This window comes from Schistocerca nitens, chromosome 1, assembly GCF_023898315.1.
Source record: "Schistocerca nitens isolate TAMUIC-IGC-003100 chromosome 1, iqSchNite1.1, whole genome shotgun sequence".
In the NCBI taxonomy this organism is placed as follows: Eukaryota; Metazoa; Arthropoda; class Insecta; order Orthoptera; family Acrididae; genus Schistocerca; species Schistocerca nitens.
Window position 1 is genome coordinate 686118083 of NC_064614.1, and position 19564 is coordinate 686137646.

The window sequence follows — 19564 nt, forward strand, 5'->3', positions numbered from 1 at the left end:
GTCAGGTGCTTCTTCTCAGCACTGACTGTCGAATAACAAAAGTATTTTGTAGTAAGTAAATCGAGCAGGTAATCACGAAAATAATTAAAGCAATAATTGGAGTGGGCAGTGCAGATATTATCTATAGCTTCGTGCAGAACTGACATAGGTGGGAGATGTACATATGTAGGTACACAAATAAACATGTCATTCAGTAGAACGTCACATACCCACAATTTCCACTTAAATGAATTTTAGGATAAAAGAGGAGAACCTTCAGATCATTGAGACGTTCCTAGATAGATAAAGTAAAAAGACTGAACACAGAATATTGTTTTTTTTTCACTATAGAAGAACCAAGCTGGTTTACTGCAGTGTCTTTCTTAATAAGCCAACTTTAGATTTGTATAATAAAACAACAAAATTAGGCTATTTGTAAAACTAAATTTGACTAGCTCGATCTTAAATTTGTACTTCTTCTTACAAAAATTGGGTAAAATTTGGCATCATTAGTATTTTCATTTATCATTTACCTTATTAACAGTCAAAAAAGGTTAGGAAATGAAAAATTACCATTGTGACTAAAGATTTCCAATAAATTCGTATGTATGTTTTAGAAACTAGTTTCTACTCACTCCAGCAGACGTAAAGTGTACCTCAAGAAGATATACAAGGTACCTTGAATTAATTTCTTGGTATGAACATAGTTTAAGACAAATAGTCGAGGAACTCCATAGGGCAAAAAATGCAACCTTTTGACCGCTGCAGCGATGCTAGCGCTCCAAGCGGCTGGCTTGAAGTAACAGCAGAATTGTGTGATATCAGTTGAGAAGTTGCTGTTTTTAATTCTCTTACTTCCATATTTTCTGGCCAATACACGGGGCAATGATTTTTCTAATACAAATATGAAAATGCAATTAAACTAATATCCCTCCTCCTGCAAATGTTAACATACTCCTATAATAACAAAATCTGAGTACAAGTAACGTATGCAGTTGATAGTAGTCAAGTCGTAACCGTATTACCGAAAATCCTTTAACACGGGAATAAATGGTGACCTGAAGTTTTTATGTTCAAATACAACTGATTATGTGTATATCCGCAACGCTTGCCACAAACTTTCTGATTCTTTGCTGCGGTTGTAGTTCGTTTCACGAAATTGTTTAAGCATTTCGGAATCGTTTTAACACAACTACAATTTAATAAATCTAAGGAAGATTTTTACATTCTTGGACATTATCCACTATTTATTCTTATAAAAGACTCTTCGGCCTTGTTCTTGCATTTATGACTTGCGGGTATATACCATGTTCATCATGGTATCCCAGGTATCAAACTGTATATATCCCTTGAAAATTCTGTTTCCTGTCTGAAACATTTAGTCCTTCAGCATGCCCACCTGTGCCACATTGAAATGCGACTAGTCCTTTGGACTCGCCTCCCTTTCACTTAACTGCTCACAATTATGCACTGTGTGCAGATTAGCGCACTCTTGTCACATTAAGGAGGCACAGTGACCAATTCAATGAACAGTATAAAGGACTGAAAGTGATTACGCACAGTGTTGGTTGTAACGTAATTTTGCATGCAGTATTTTGATGTGGAGAGGTTTGGCTCATGTTGGAAGTGGGTGTTCGTCGTGAACGGCTAAGGCTGCTGTTGGGTACAGCGACCACCAACGGCCTAGACAGCAGAAGAGCCACTTTATCGCTGGCAATTCAGAGAACGTGAAGGCCTGATATCAGGTACAGTGGGACTATGGGTCAATCGTGGTCACTCGCCTCGTCGTGCAAGAGGAACGGTGGTGGATGGGCCTTAGCAGCAGGGAGTTTTCCTATGTCCGTTTACCGGGACCAGGGGGCATTTCTATGGACGGCCGCTTGAGTTTCATGACTCCTTCACCAGATTAGATCTCCCTGCAGAGGAGAGAATGTGCCTCAGCTTTCGCTAGTAGCCGTGACAATGTTTTGTCCATGGGCTTTCCTAAGAACGCTGTGCTGATTTGTGAAAGAATATATTTCGCTATGGTCACCATAATGGGCCAGTGTGGTTAGTCCGTCGCACTGGCATTCGTAGAGCTGCTGCATCTCTTCGCATCGTTAAAGGTCGGTTCATATTTGAGCTAGGAATAAGGGTAAAAAGTTTTTGTTAAGCCCGCACCAGCGATCAGTTGTCTAGCCATTCAAGCAACAGTTTCAACATAGTTATGTTACGGACCAACGATCAGTTGTCTAGCTATTCGAACAACTGTTTTAATATAGCTGTGTTACATTATATTCAGCAAGTTTTGAACGACGAACGGGAGCTGGCTCCCAGGCAAATTAGGAGGATTTATTAATTCCTTTGGAAAAAAATTTAATTGGTTTGATATTACCGCTCAGTCAGTGGCCGATTTTTATGTGCACCGTTCGGATTTTACGTGTAAAAACAGTCACCCTCTTCCGGATTTTACGTACAAAAACAGTCACCCTTAAATAATTCCAGACTCGAAAGAGGCTGATGTTTCAAATTTCGTCCACCAGTGTATCAGACCATTGAGATAGGTTTCAATAGTCTGAAATAATAGCTTTGTTTTGATTTTACGTGCAAGAAACACGTTTTTCTGGGAGGTGTTTGAAGCACACCACTTCTATACTTTAAACTTGTGCGTATCGGTTCAAACTTTTCAAGAAGTCAGATAAATGGATCAAGGCAAAATAGATAAAGTCAGAAAGAATTTTTTTATCCACTAATCGTTATCAGCTGTCGAGATACGATGGTTTTAAAATCGACCTCAATGTACCACATAAAATTCGTTGTTACGTGTATTGAATGTGCGAAACAGTTCAGAATCAAATAAACAGAAAAATGTATTCTTAAGATAAAACTGGAAACTCCCTTACAAAAATCCAGCTTCATTCAGATTTTGCTTGCGATGAAAAGGTTATTTTTCCCGAGGGCATGCAACTTTACTGTATGGTTAATGATGATGGCGTCCTCTTGGGTAAAATATTCCGGAGGTAAAATAGTCCCCCATTCGGATCTCCGGGCGGGGACTACTCAAGAGGACGTCGTTATCAGGAGAAAGATAACTGGCGTTCTACGGATCGGAGCGTGGAATGTCAGATCCCTTAATCGGGCAGGTAGGTTAGAAAATTTAAAAAGGGAAATGGATAGGTTAAAGTTAGATATAGTGGGAATTAGTGAAGTTCGGTGGCAGGAGGAACAAGACTTTTGGTCAGGTGATTACAGGGTTATAAATACAAAATCAAATAGGGGTAATGCAGGAGTAGGTTTAATAATGAATAAAAAACAGGAGTGCGGGTTAGCTACTACAAACAGCATAGTGAACGCATTATTGTGGCCAAGATAGACACAAAGCCCATGCCTACTACAGTAGTACAAGTTTATATGCCAACTAGCTCTGCAGATGACGAAGAAATTGAAGAAATGTATGACGAAATAAAAGAAATTATACAGATAGTAAAGGGAGCCGAAATTTTAATAGTCATGGGTGACTGGAATTCAGTAGTAGGAAAAGGGAGAGAAGGAAACGTAGTAGGTGAATACGGATTGGGGCTAAGAAATGAAAGAGGAAGCCGCCTGGTAGAATTTTGCGCAGAGCACAACTTAATCATAGCTAACACTTGGTTCAAGAATCATAAAAGAAGGTTGTATACATGGAAGAAGCCTGGAGATACTGACAGATTTCAGATAGATTATATAATGGCAAGACAGAGATTTAGGAACCAGGTTTTAAATTGTAATACATTTCCAGGGGCAGATGTGGACTCTGACCACAATCTATTGGTTATGAACTGTAGATTAAAACTGAAGAAACTGCAAAAAGGTGGAAATTTAAGGAGATGGGACCTGGATAAACTGACTAAACCAGAGGTTGTACAGAGTTTCAGGGAGACCGTAAGGGAATAAATGGCAGGAACGGGGGAAAGAAATACAGTAGAAGAAGGGTGGGTAGCTTTGAGGATCAAGTAGGTAAAAAGACGAGGGCTAGTAGAAATCCTTGGGTAACAGAAGAAATATTGAATTTAGTTGATGAAAGAGGAAAATATAAAAATTCAGTAAATGAAGCAGGCAAAAAAGAATACAAACGTCTCAAAAATGAGATCGACAGGAAGTGCAAAATGGCTAAGCAGGGATGGCTAGAGGATAAATGTAAGGATGTAGAGGCTTACCTCACTAGGGGTAAGATAGATACTGCCTACAGGAAAATTAAAGAGACCTTTGGAGAAAAGAGAACCACTTGTATGAATAGCAAGAGCTCAGATGAAAACCCAGTTCTAAGCAAAGAAGGGAAAGCAGAAAGGTGGAAGGAGTATATAGAGGGTCTATACAAGGGCGATGTACTTGAGGACAATATTATGGAAATGGAAGAGGATGTAGATGAACATGAAATGGGAGATATGATACTGCGTGAAGAGTTTGACAAAGCACTGAAAGACCTAAGTCGAAACAAGGCCCCAGGAGTAGACAACATTCCATTAGAACTATTGACAGCCTTGGGAGAGCCAATCCTGACAAAACTCTACCATCTGGTGAGCAAGATGTATGAGACGGGCGAAATACCCTCAGACTTCAAGAAGAATATAATAATTCCAATCTCAAAGAAAGCAGGTGTTGACAGATGTGAAAATTACCGAACTATCAGTTTAATAAGCCACAGCTGCAAAATACTAACGCGAATTCTTTACAGACGAATGGAAAAACTAGTAGAAGCGGACCTCGGGGAAGATCAGTTTGGATTCCGTAGAAATATTGGAACACGTGAGGCAATACTGACCCTATGACTTATCTTAGAAGCTAGATTAAGGAAAGGCAAACCTACATTTCTAGCATTTGTAGACTTAGAGAAAGCTTTTGACAATGTTGTGTGGAACACTCTTTCAGATTCTGAAGGTGGCAGGGGTAAAATACAGGGAGCGAAAGGCCATTTACAATTTGTATAGAAACCAAATGGCAGTTATAATAGTTGAGGGGCATGAAAGGGAAGCAGTAGTTGGGAAGGGAGTGAGACAGGGTTGTAGCCTCTCCCTGATGTTGTTCAATCTGTATATTGAGCAGGCAGTGAAGGAACAAAAGAAAATTCGGAGTAGGTATTAAAATTCATGGAGAAGAAATAAAAACTCTGAGGTTCGCCGATGACATTGTGATTCTGTCAGAGACAGTGTCTTGAAAGGAGGATATAAGATGAACATCAACAAAAGCGAAACGAGGATAACGGAATGTAGTCGAATGAAGTCGGGTGATGCTGAGGGAATTAGATTAGGAAGTGAGACACTTAATGTAGTAAAAGAGTTTTGCTATTTGGGGAGCAAAATAACTAATTATGATCGAAGTAGGGAGTATATAAAATGTAGACAGGCAATGTCAAGGAAAGCGTTTCTGAAGAAGAGAAATTTGTTAACATCGAGTATAGATTTAAGTGTCAGGAAGTCGTTTTTGAAAGTATTTGTATCGAGTGTAGCCATGTATGGAAGAGAGACATGGACGATAAATAGTTTAGACAGAAGAGAACAGAAGCTTTGGAAATGTGGTGCTACAGAAGAATGCTGAAGATTAGATGGGTAGATCGCATAACTAATGAGGAGGTGTTGAATAGGATTGGGGAGAAGAGAAGTTTGTGGCACAACTTGACTAGAAGAAGGGATCGGTTGGTAGGACATGTTCTGAGGCATCAAGAGATCAATTTAGTATTGGAGGGCAGCGTAGAGGGTAAAAATCGCAGAGGAAGACCAAGAGATGAATACACCAAGCAGATTCAGAAGGATGTAGGTTGCAGTAGGTACTGGGAGATAAAGAACCTTGCACAGGATAGAGTAGCATGGAGAGCTGCATCAAACCAGTGTCAGGACTGAAACCACAACAACAAGATAAAACTGGAAACTCCCTTACAAAAATCCAGCTTCATTCAGATTTTGCTTGCGATGAAAAGGTTTTTGTTTGGTATTCTTACGCGCCCCCCTTCTAAATTTCAAATTTGTGCGAATCAGTTCAAATTTTGTAAGAAGGTAGACAAATACATGTTATTAATGGTCATCTTGTTTTTCTACGAAAGCTTTATAAGTTGCCACATTATAGCGGTCTGTAGTTGCATACAAAATGCACGTAAAATTTGGTTTTACGTGAGTCGTATGTTCTGAGAAAGTTTAATGATACAGATGATATTTCAAAAATTAGAAGAAGCGTTTGCTAAAGTCTTTCTTCATTGAGGATTTACGTACGAAAATACACGCGTTTGCACATGAGACTGTTTTATAGTAAAGCGCTGCATTTTATGTGCGTCCTTTCGATATTATTAAAAAATTTGTTAATGCAATTAATTATCCCTTCGCTGATTAAACGTTAACAATTTTAGTAACAAGTGTCTTAAAATCACCAAAAAATCTTTGGACATCTGCAAAATAATACATGTGCCGAACAAGAATGTGTCCAGCCCTGTACAAAAGGACAAAATGATATACTGTGTGATCGAGCATTTAAAGCTCTATCGATGACCACAAATGTACCTGAGGTACATTTGTGAATGTTCAACCTTTTCATCACGGGCAAGTGCTGGCAACGGCTGGACATCACTATGAAAATATCAGCAAATCAATGCAGCTGTGCGCAACAGCTCTTGACTACCAGAATACACAGATGTGGTTGGTTCTATATTCCACAATACAATTGATATTTTTATTGTTGTTTTGTATGATTATTGAAAGATCATTTTACCACGTTTTACAATATTTCCTAATTAGCAATATTTGTTCACAAAACGAAGCCAAGTATAAAAAGTATGTTTTGGAAATGGACACAAATTTTTGCATAAATCTTGCAGCTAAAATCATTAAAAATGACGTAACAGCATTACCACATAAAGAAACATTTTCTTACCTCCATAAAAAATTCAGAGTTGTGTAATTTTATCCACGTAATATAGTCGAATCGTAAGATTATCTATATTATATAAACTGTTTACATTCATTAATATCATAAAATTTGCACAGTATTTAACATGTCTTTCTGCATTGTATTTATGTTTGCTACTTTTTTGAGCGCTGTGTTTTATGGTTATTTTTCATATGTTTGCGTATACAGTCTTATACATACATATGAAGAAAATAAAGTTTAAAATAAAAAATTTGAAAAATTAAACAAGATCTAAAAATTACAAAATATCAAAAAATAAAAAATATATAAAAATAAGAAAAATAAAGAAAAACATATCTCTCGAAAACATGTGACTTTGATGGAGTGTTGAGCCTTGCGTGTCCTGAGGACACAGTAGACTATAACGGACAGGTTACCCATAACAACGTAGGCAGCCGTAAGGGAGCCATACTGCCGGTGCCTTTACATCTGTGCGTCTTGTGCCTAGTCGCCATCCAACTATGCTTGCCCTACATGCAAGTAGAGGCATGCATGTAGGTTTCACGCCTCTTCCTCAGCATCTGCGAGCGAGTGATTCCATTCACACCTGTGTTCACACTGGACACAACTACTTCCGTGTGGGGCAAGCTACAGCAGCACACCGACTAGTTGCAAGGGGCACAGGCGTAGACGCACCTTAACGATGCCCAATACAAGCACCGTGGTTTGAAAGACAGTAAAAGCCCTATAGCGGATTACTCGTCGTCCGAACCAACTTTAGAATGCATCGGTTGCCAAGTTCTGGCGGTCTAATGTCAGAATTATGGTAGAGTAAAAGTTGGGAACGAGAATGAAAAATACTCCTATCATAGCACAAAAAAAGGTGAATATATGCTGAGCGGAATTGGGATGCAAAATAAGGCAACTACCTTCTCGACTTATCTGGCAGCTTCAAAGACATTGAAATCAAAACATATTGACAGATTTGCTCTTTTTTGCGAGTTAACCATACTCCTCCAACACAATGAGCTCTCTTAGCTGCAAGGTGTTGCCATCCCTGAATTTGCAGTTTATAGGTGCAGGATAGAGCGGATCAAGTTATGGTTGTGAAGGGGGCCGTAATCAGTTACTGTTGGTTGCACAAAACACAAAAACTTTTATTTTCCTAAGAACCACTTAATTACACATTACCTTAAGACGATCAAATTAAAACAATATGGCTGAAGGCCTAGTTAAGAAAACTTGTCATACCTCCTGGGCTGAAGGCCCAAAACCACACCAAAAACAAGAACGCCTGAAGACCTGAAAACAAGTTATGAAAAATTTCTTTAAAGAATACACGCGGCTGAAGGCCTTATTTAAAAAAAAATATTTCACGTAAATATTCGGCTGAAAGCCACATTCAAGACGTTCAACAACTCAGGACTTACGGCCTGGATAACTATAATTTGAGATAGAACAAATTTTTTAAAAAAATTAGTTTTTAACAATTCAATTTTCAAAATTTTAATTTAAGATGGCTGACGACCTTACCTTAAAAATATTTCACGTAAAAGCTTGAGTGAAGGCCACACACTAGACATTGAACAACTCAGGACTTAGAGGCTGGATAACAAGAATTTCAGGTAGAACAAACTTTCAAAATTTTAGTTATTAAACAAATCAATCTTCAAATTTTTAATTTAAGTCAGCTGAAGTTCTTATTTAAAATTAAAACAAACTGAATTAATAGACAGCTGAAGACCTCACACAGTACATCAGACTAAAATGAACATCACAATCTAAAATCAACAGAACAGTGGTGCTCAGAAGTGTTCTCAGGGTCGGCCTGAGGAGGTAGCTTTAACGTAAGGTAGGGTGAGACAGGCAGCCAAGAGTAAGGTCAAATAACTAGATGGCAACCCGACCCAGGGACGGCTGAAGTACCGACCAACAACCTAATCAATTCCCTTCTGCCTGACCAATTGTACGGCAAAAAAAAAAAAAAAATGAGCCAAGGACGAAGATACCAGCAGCACTACCTCTTCCAAATTGGTGTCTAAGAACAGCCAAGGCACAACAACCACTCTTAAGAAAAAAAAAATATGAACAAACAACTAAAAGGCTGTCAAACTACATGCCATGCCGGTCAGCATGAACACGGCGAGGAAAAACACGTGACTGGAAAACCACGCTAACGACCAGGGCATGTAACTGGGGCGTTGAAGGCCACAAGGCAGAAAATACCGCTATTGCACTTCACTGATAAGTAACAATCAATTTAATAGTTAAAGACGACACAGGAAGACAGCTGCAAAATTTCGCTGACTCCAACACACCATATGTTGCTGCTTGCCAGAACGGCACAGGAAGCAACAACCGGCATTGAACTAAGAGATGTCACAGCAGTTGAGGTTTCATAACAGGTTAACTGATCTCTCAATTTCGGTGTCCAGGTTCGGTGGGCAACGGACTTTATAGCTCTCGGAGCTAGCGTCTCCCTATCCGACTGCGCATGCATGCTGCCAGCGGTCCCGGCCTGACTTCGTGCTGCGGAGACTTCCTTGCTGCTCCGTCCAATCTGACCTACTGCCACACACACGGAAATATAGCGGTCGCACCAAAGATGGTACAGCAGTACTAGTATCGATAAATGCTGCTGCTGCCACTGACAGAGGCAAGTCAGCAACTCGTTATGGTAGTAACTCAGGGAGAAATAGGACACCACTCGATTGCGACAAAATGCCAAAGAACAAACGGCATCAATGCGAGCTGGGCATGACTCAATAGGCTGAACCCCCTGAAGTTTCGCCAATCATAACATACAATATACACTGATCAGCCAATACATTATGACCACCTATCTGCCATCGATATAAACCAGTCCAAGCGATATAATCGTCATCTGGCGAGGAATGCCTGCTAGATACACGCAAGATATATGCAGTATCAGTGAGTGTGCTTTTCGTGTGTAGACTGGGAAATGCGTGTTACCTATCTGAGTTTGACCGAGAGAATATTGTGATGGCCAGGAGCCTCGGCACGAATATTTCGGAAAATGCACGACCTGTCAGGTGACTGAGGAGTGCTGTAGTGAGTATCTTCAACAAGTGGTGAAACGAAGATGAAACTATGTCCACATGTCGTGGGGTTGGGCAGCCACCCTCCATTACAGATGCAGAACGCTATAGGCAGGACAGACTGATAAAACAGGACAGGCAGTGAACTGTGCCGGAACTAGCATCAGATTTAAATGTGGGTCAGAGTGCGTCTCAACACACAGTGCGCTGAAGACTCCTAAAGATGGGCTTCTGCAGCCGACGACCCATGCATTGCCAATGTTAACAGCATTATATTGGTAACTATGACTGAAATGGGCACGTGACAGTCGGCACTGGACATTGGCGCAGTGGCAGAGTGTTGCATGGTCTAATGAATCTCGATACCTTCTTCATCATTTCGATAGGAGGGCATGAATCTGTCGGCTTCCAGGGCAACAGCTTCTTGACACCTGTAAGGTGGGACGGAGACAAACTGGCGACAGCTCCATTGAGCTCTGGGAAACATTCACGAGAGCATCTACGGGTCCACTGGAGTCCATGCAAGGCATCATGATGGCCAAGGAGCATCATACACCGGGACACTCCTTCACGACAATTATGTTTCCTGACAGCAGTGGCATTTTGCAGCAAGTTAATGCGCCATATCAGAAGGCCAGGAGCGTAGTGGTGTGGTTCGAGGAACACAGTGATGTGTTCCAATTGATGTGCTGCCCTCCTACCTCCCCTCCAACTCGTCAGATCTGAACCCGGTCGAACGCATCTGATATTAGATTAGATTAGATTTACTTTCATTCCAATTGATACGTAGTGAGGAGGTCCTCCAGGATGTGGAACATGTCAGAAAAACAACAATACACGAAAAATATTTACAACTAAAACAAATAAGCTAATGTACCATTCCACAGGTCCCAAGTGCAATGATCGTCATTTTTAATGAACACTAAGAGTCATTTTACAAATACTAATGCACTGAATTTAAAATAAAAAAGTTTTTTATTTATTTATAAGGTAATAAACATGTAATACACCTACTGTAATACTTATTTACAATGAATACATTACTGCACTGAAATGGTGCAGAAGTTAGATTATACTTACACACACACACACACAAACACAAACACACACACACACACACACACACACAAATTTTCAATGAACACATTACTGCACTGAAATTGTGCAGAAGTTATGTTGTACTTATATACAAATCAGTTGGTTTTACTAACAAATTCATCAATGGAGTAGAAGGAGTTGGCCACCAATAAATCCTTTAGACTTCTCTTAAACTGAATTTCATTGGTTGTTAAGCTTTTTATGGCTGCTGGCAAGTTATTGAAAAATATGTGTTCCTGAATAATGCACACCTTTTTGTACAAGACTAAGTGACTTTAAATCCTTGTGAAGATTATTCTTATTTCTAGTATTGATACCATGAATTGAGCTGTTGTTTGAAAAAGTGATATATTTTTAATTACAAATTTCATTAAGGAATAAATATATTGGGAAGCAGTAGTTAGTATCCCCAGTTCCCTAAACAGGCTTCTGCAGAATGTTCTTGAGTTCCCACCACATATAACTCTTACTGCACGTTTTTGTGCCGGAAAACTTTGGCTTGGCTTGATGAATTACCCCAAAAAATAGTCCCATATGACATTATGGAATGAAAGTAAGCATAGTATGCCAGCTTTTTCATTTTTATATCCCCTATGTCTGACAAAATTCGCATTGCAAACAGAGATTTGTTAAGACGCTTCAGCAGTTCTGTGGTGTGCTCCTCCCAGTTGAATTTATTATCAAGCTGTAATCCCAAGAATTTAACACTGTCCACTTCTTCTATCTTCTTGTCATCATATGTTAGACATATACTCTTGGGACACCCCTTACAAGTTCTGAACTGCATGTAGTGTGTTTTTTCAAAGTTTAGTGACAAAGAATTGGCTAGGAACCAGTGATTAATGTCCACAAATATTTTATTGGCTGATCTTTCTAAGACTTCACTTGATGTGCTATTTATTGGAATGTTTGTGTCATCGGCAAACAAAACAAACTTGGCATCTGGTAATGTTACTGATGAAAGGTCATTGATATACACAAGAAAAAGTAAGGGCCCCAAAATGGAACCTTGTGGGACCCCACATGTAATTAGTTCCCAGTTGGATGATGTGATTGAATGTGGCGTTAGAACTCATCACCCCCCCCCCTCCCCAGAACGTATGGGACAGGAACTAGGTGTCTTGTGTGTGTAGATGTGGTGCCAACTTCCTCCAGCTGTGACATCTTGTGGCTGTTATCTGTGGCAAATGTGGTCATACCAGCTATCAGATAGGTGATCATAATGTTCTGATCAGTGTATAATATACACATATGTTTAACAGCTAAAATCGTTTTTCTGCAAAGATAAAATTTCTGGGGGGTGGATTTGTTCCTCGCAGACTGGGCGAGGAGGGGGTGGGGAAACATGTGTCATCTTATATGACATGGCATAATGAATAATGTTACTTTACTTGACACTATACTTTGTAAAACATGACATTGGTACTGATACTAACAAGTAAAAAACAGTGAATATGACAAGGTATTTTGATTTAAATGCCTTTAAAGCTATCAGGTAATTCGAAAAACTAGTTCACCTAATTCAAATCCCTAACACTGTTTTTTTTGTGCTGTGACAGGAGCATTTTTCATTTTGGTTCCCAATAGTTATATATGAACGTTAATGTTCCTTACTTACTTCAGTGAGATGTATAACACTGATTTAGGCAAATATGTCATGTTTATTTGCATGCCTCCACAAGATATGTACCATGTTTGCCAGAGATTACATTAATTGTGTATGATAAAATTACTCACACCAGAATAAAAATTGATATAAACCAAAAATAAGACATTTTCGAAAATACAGTGTGCTGTCGAAAACGGTTCTGTTAATATGATAAAATAGTGACTTAAATTGCACAGAACAATTAATTTTAATTTATAGTTATAATTAGAGAGTTCACAGAAACCTTCACTCTCATATGGAGAATTTATTTATCATCATTTGGTGTATATACTTTGTTCTCAGCACTTCAGTAAACAGGTGGTACATATAATGATTAAATAACTGTCAAATGATGTATATGGCACATAGTAACTGATCACACATGCATTTCATAATAACTAACATAAATGTTCTTTTAAATTATTGAGAAAGAAAATGTGAGGGATTGTATAAACACACCAATTTATTCTCAAGTGAAATTGCTGCATGATCTTGTGGTTTTACTATGGCTCCCACAAAGTAAAGATTAAATAATGCATATATTCATCACAGCCATGTTATACTCAGTGGGATGTAACCAACAGATACTCAAATATTTGTGTAGCCCATAATCTCTAAAAATGCATTAACAATTCCACAAGTTGTTATGATTTCTGATACAAGGATAGCGCTAACACTACTTAAAACATATAATCCAGCTTGCTTAGACTCTTGTATGAAGTAATTTGACGTTCACGGTGCTACACACACGATAATATGGCTGGCTCTGAGCACTATGGGACTTAACTGCTGAGGTCATCAGTCCCCTAGAACTTAGAACTACTTAAACCTAACTAACCTAAGAACATCACACACATCCGTGCCCGAGGCAGGATTCGAACCTGCGACCGTAGCGGTCGCGCGGTTCCAGACTGCAGTGCCTAGAACCGCTCGGCCACTACGGCCGGCCACACAGTAATAACATGTGAATTAAATCACTTTGCGAGTGATGTCTGAGTCTTTGTTCGGCATGTGATGTTACATTATTGTTAACTTTCAATTTTGATTTATAATATCATGTAGCTGCCTTCTTTCTCTTTTTCTCATTCATAGTGTAGAACATTTTTTTATGTTACATTTTCGTCACACAAAATAAATTGTATTTTTTCTCTATCCTTTTTGACCTGACAAAACACATGTTAACAGAAGATACTTGCAGCATAAACATGGAATAACATTGTCTAACAGAAATCTTTAGTATACAGTAAAATAGTTTAAGCATGTATCAATTTTGACTGAGTAACATTTTATGTTGCTTTCTGAAGAGAGGTAAGGAGTTTGAGTTGTTTTTATTGCACATGGTTTTTATTTCATATATCCACAGTGAAAAGATTCTCAAGGATGTAAAACATGTCACAAAACAAGAATACATAATATATCTATACCAAAAACAGGCGCTCTAATGCTGTTTTCACATAGCTGAAGTGAAAGGGTCCGTATACATGTGAAACAAGCAAAAGAAGGTTAAACATATATTCATTCAAGAGGTAATAAGAAACTTGTTGAACATATGGATGTGTGACACACACAGGGATGCATATGATAATTCTTAAGTTATTTTAGCTACACATTATCAATAGATAATCACTTTGCAACACTTACTTACATTGACCATATTAATGCACAGAAGATATGCATGTCACATTTTGTGTATCACTCCCATTACTTGATATTCTTTACAACACATACATAAGTTGGTTCTACAAACAAAGCCGGCTATGTAGTATAAGGAGTTGGCCCTCAATAAATTCTTTATACTCATCTTAAATTGAACTTTATAACTAGCAAAAAATTTTATGACTGGTGATAACTTATTGAAAATGTGTGTTGCTCTGTAGTGGAAATCTTTCTGGATTAAATTAAGTGACTTTAAAGCTGCATGAAGGTTACTCTTTTTTCCAGCATCAATTTCGTTAAAAGAGATAATTATTTAAGAGAAATTGCATTAAAGGGTAAATTTATTGGGGACCAACAGTTAGTATCCCCAGATCAACTAAAGGAATTTCTTGAGTTCAAACGACTAAATATTCGTATCACACACATTTCGTTCGGAAAGCTTTACTTTGCCTTGTTAAGTTACCGCAAACAATGTGCCTACATTATGGAATGAAAGGAAGCGAGGATCTTAGCTGTTTTATTTTTATATAGTCTCTGGTAACTACATCTGCATTGCAAATAAAGATTTATTTAGATATTTCGGACAGTTATACAGTAATGCTCATGTGCCTCTGACAGTTCAACGTATTATCTGGTTCTAAACCCACGACTTTAAAACTATCACCTCTGATCTCACTTCTCACATGTTTATACAACATATTTATAAAATAACTGTTTCTCCTTCCAAATTTTTATGAATGAACGTCATCTTGATAAACACAATTTATAGTGAATTGAAATATAGGAAACTGTAAGAGCCAATTCTTAGCTAAGCTTTTTTTCTTTTTTTTCTGAAGGCGACATCTAACAAAAACTTGTAGCTATCATTTCAGACCAGAACAAGTAAACTACAAGCCCAAAACCGCATCGCATTGCTATTGGGCGAGGCTACATATTTCACGGACAGCAGCCTGTCATAATTTTGAGTTAAATTTATGAGCAATATATCACGCCGAGGGGAAACCTACGCCCACGAACACGGCGTCATGAATACATAAATAACTCGTGTAGCGAGATTAAAAAGACCATGCGTTATCTCGTACTTCTAAAATGAAATACAAACTCCTGGGACTCAATGGCAAAGGTGTGTCTTTCCAGATTATGGAAAAGACAAACGTACACGACACATGCGCTGCTTTTTTGCAGAATTTTCAGTCACAATATTTCCCTGATATTATCAGTTTGCAACTTTTATTGCTGATTTAAATCGTGTTTGTTTCGTGACAAATGAGTATCTTAGGCACTAGAGACATGAATGTTTTTATATAAATAAATATTTTTCAGGTCTGAGAGTAGACACAGATAAGACATTTTTTCCAGGACAGCTGTACACGTGAAGTGATTTCCAAGACTAGCAGTGTAACAACAGTTAATTAATGCAACGCCGTACCTGTTGCTGCATCTCTTCGTGAAAACTCCGTGTTAGCAAAGCGTTCCACTTGGCATTCCCAAAAGTGTCTCCGTTGTGTTCCAAGTACGTACCCAGTTGCAGAACTGAATCCGTCGTGGGGTTGTTAGTGTGAGGATATTGTCTCACCTGAAACAAATTGAAAGTGTAGATGAGAATTACTTTATTCGTAAATTCACTGAAAGTAATTTGTAAACATTTTTATAAAAATGACAAATAGGAAGTCATTAATGGTTTGATTCACATACTTCATTTCGGTTTTGAGCTGTTACTCCCATATCTAATATTCTCAAAGACATATTAATCCAGTCTTAGTCCTCCCATGCAATATTTCCATTCTGCCCTCTTCCTTTAGTCACAATATGTATTTGGTGTGCCATATTGTTTGAATTTGGGGGAGAGGACCAAACCCATGAGAAGTCACCAGTCCGATCGGATTAGGGAAGAATGGGGAAGGATGTCAGCCGTGCCCTTTGAAAGAAACCATTCCAGCATTTGCCTGAAGCGATTTAGGGATATCACGGAAAATCTAAATCAGGACAGTCGGACGGTGGTTTGAACCATCGTCCTCTACTTGCTAGCTGTACCCTGTGTTATCATGTGTTCACTAATACACTGAAGAGAACAAATTTTTTTTCTCATGTCTTAACAGATGCCCTATTATCCTAACTCTTCTCCTTATCAGTGTATTCCACATATTCCTCTCCGATCCTGCGCAAAACCTCGTCATTCCTTTTCTTATCAGTCCACCTAATTTTCAACACTCGTCTGTAGCACCACATCTCAAATGCTTCTATTCTCTTCTGTTCCGGTTTTCCAACAGTCCATGTTTCACTACCATACAATGCTGTACTCCCGACATACATTATCAGAAATTTCTTCCTCAAATTAAGGCCGATATTTGGTATTAGTAGACTTCTCTTGGCCAGCAATGCCCTTTTTGCCATTGCTAGTCTACTTTTGATGTCCTCCTTGCTCCGTCCGTCGTTATTTTACTGCCTAGGTGGTAGAATTCCTTAACTTCATCTACTTCGTGACCGTCGAACCTGATATTAAGTTTCTCGCTGTTCTCATTTCTACTACTTCTACCTGGTACACCTGACTAATACCGTGGTGGGCCCCCGCGAGCACGCCGAAGTGCCGCAACATGACGTGGCATGGACTCGACTAATGTCTGAAGTAGTGCTGGAGGGAACTGGCACCATGAATCCTGCAGGGCTGTCCATAAATCCTTAAGAGTACGAGGGGATGGAGTTCTCTTTTGAACAGCATGTTGCAAGGAATCCCATATATGCTCAATAATGTTCATGTCTGGGGAGCTTGGTGGCCAGCGGAAGTATTTAAACTCAAAATAATGTTTCTGGAGCACTTCTGTAGCAATTCTGGACATGTGGGGTGTCGCACTGTCCTGCTGGAATTTCCCAACTCTGTCGGAATGCACAATGGACATTAATGGATGCAGGTGATCAGACAAGACTCTTACGTATGTGGCACCTGTCAGAGTCGTATCTATACGCATCAGAGGTCCCATTTCACTTCGAGTGCACACGCCCCACACCATTACAGAGCCTCCACCAGCTTTAACTGTCCTCCGGTGACCTGCAAGCTCCATCGTTTCATGAGGCTGATTCCCTACCCGTACACGTTCATCCGCTCGATACAATTTGAAACGAGACTCGTCCGACCAGCAACATGTTACCACTCATCAACAGTCCAATGTCGTGTTGACAGCCCAGGCGAGGCGTAATTCTTTGTGTCGTGCAGTCATCAAGGGTACACGAGTGGACCCTCGGCCCCGGCCCATATCGATTATTTTTCGTTGAATGGTTGCCACGTTGACACTTGTTGATGGCCCAGCACTGAAACCTGCACCAATCTGCTGAAATGTTGCACTTCTGTCACGTTGAACGACTCTCTATAGTCGCCGTTGGTCGCGTTCTTCCAGGTCGCAGCGAAATTTTACCGGATTCCTAATACGCACGGTACACCCGTGACATGGTCCTACGGGAAAATCCCACTTCATCGCCACCTTGGAAATTGTGTGTCCCATCGCTCGTGAGAAGACTATAACACCACGTTCGAATTCACTGCAATCTTGATAACCTGCCATTGTACCAGCAGTAATCGATCTAACAACTGTGCCAGACACTTCTTGTCTTATACAGGCGTTGCCGACCGCAGCGCCGTATTCTGCCTGTTTACATATCTCAGTATTTGAATACGCATGCCTATACCAGTTCCTTTGATGCTTCAGTGTATATTCTCTCTTAAGGTAAGAGTTTGGCGTTCAGTTTCTTTCATAGCCATTCCATTTAACGCTTCTATTTGTACCTTTCGGTCCACTTACAGTTAACATATTTCTCCAAATTTCAAACCTCTCGGTGTCACGCTCCCAGTGCAAGAGTGAGAGCACACATTAGTTACGGTACGCGCAGAGCCCTGTTGTTTTGAAGGAGGTAGAACCAAGTTATTATCTGTCACCTACGATAATTTTATTACAAAAGGGAGCACGAACTCAGGTTGTAAGTTGGTCATGGCCTTTTCAAATCATTGTGGGATTCGTCTGGATCCATTCAGTGTAACCACGCAAAACGTAAGGGTATCCTGTCACACGTAGGTTTTGCTCTTAAGGAATAACAGTGGTCATGGGCATGAGTTGTAGCCGTTGCTCATCCTTGACTGATTCTGCGGAATGACGAATGTATGCTTTAAATTATCACCATGGACAACAAGACTATGAGAAGCAAAGGTATAAAAACTTTTCTTGCTGTACCCTGTGTCACAGCTAAGGGCCTCCCCTACATTCCAAAAGCCCTCAGTCGTCGCCATTCGGGTAAATTAAGCCTGTAAGTCTTCCATTCGAGCTGTATACTCGGACAGTACACTCATAGTACCCACTGCCATCCTAGTGGCAATCATTAAGTTGTTTCACACTTGCATATTACAAAAGTTATTTGTAGGGTCGCTGATTGGCGTATGTTAGTCTTCAGGAGCATTACTTATGTTCTGTCCATATCCAATTATGTGATATTTGGTCTTATATTTTACTTAAAGTATGGAATGCATCGTGTATGGTCTAGTACAGGTGGTAATCCTTGTCACTGAAATAGGAGACAGAATAAGTAGTATTGCCTCTTTCTCAAAGAAAAATTAGCTTGCTATGTATGAAAATAGCAAAATATTAAAGCGCCAAACCGTTTATCCCTTAACTGGAGCCGGCCGTGGTGGTCTCGCGGTTCTAGGCGCGCAGTCCGGAACCGTGCGACTGCTACGGTCGCAGGTTCGAACCCTGCCTCGGGCATGGATGTGTGTGATGTCCTTAGGTTAGTTAGGTTTAAGTAGTTCTAAGTTCTAGGGGACTGATAACCACAGCAGTTGAGTCCCATAGTGCTCAGAGCCATTTGAACCTTAACTGGAGCCACCTTTGACAGATATTAATAGACATCACTCCTCCAAAACATAAATCTCCAACGCCATGCCCAGCCAAAATATCAGCCGTTAATGATGGGATTAGATGTTTATCAACTGAAAAGACAAGTAAAAAGCAACTACTATTTCAGAACTAAATCTACATATGTACATAATCTTCATACGACTTAACATATGTCGTGAACGACTTTGTATGTTTATTAATTTCGTAACAAAGTTAATTTGCTTCCACACTAACAAAATACTACTCGTACTTTTCAGCACAAAAAGCAAAGATTCAATCGAAGATTTCATCCTAGTACGTCCTTACTATATCACAACAGCCGATATGCGAGCAGGGAAAGTGCACATAAGCACGTTACTCATGGTTCGTTATGCTTCAGACTCATTTTTCAG

The 19564-nt window shown here is 39.5% G+C and overlaps 1 protein-coding gene across 2 annotated transcripts in view; it reads right to left on the reverse strand.

Moving 5' to 3' along the window:
- Positions 1-19564, reverse strand: part of LOC126259328 (uncharacterized) — a 415173-nt gene that overhangs the window by 137080 nt on the left and 258529 nt on the right. The window contains exon 2 of one of the 2 annotated variants that reach the window (XM_049956034.1): positions 15722-15868. The exons of the other annotated variant lie outside the window; for it this stretch is intronic. The gene's annotated coding sequence lies outside the window, so the exon portion shown is untranslated. The remainder of the gene's footprint in view (positions 1-15721; positions 15869-19564) is intronic. 2 annotated transcript variants of the gene reach the window in all.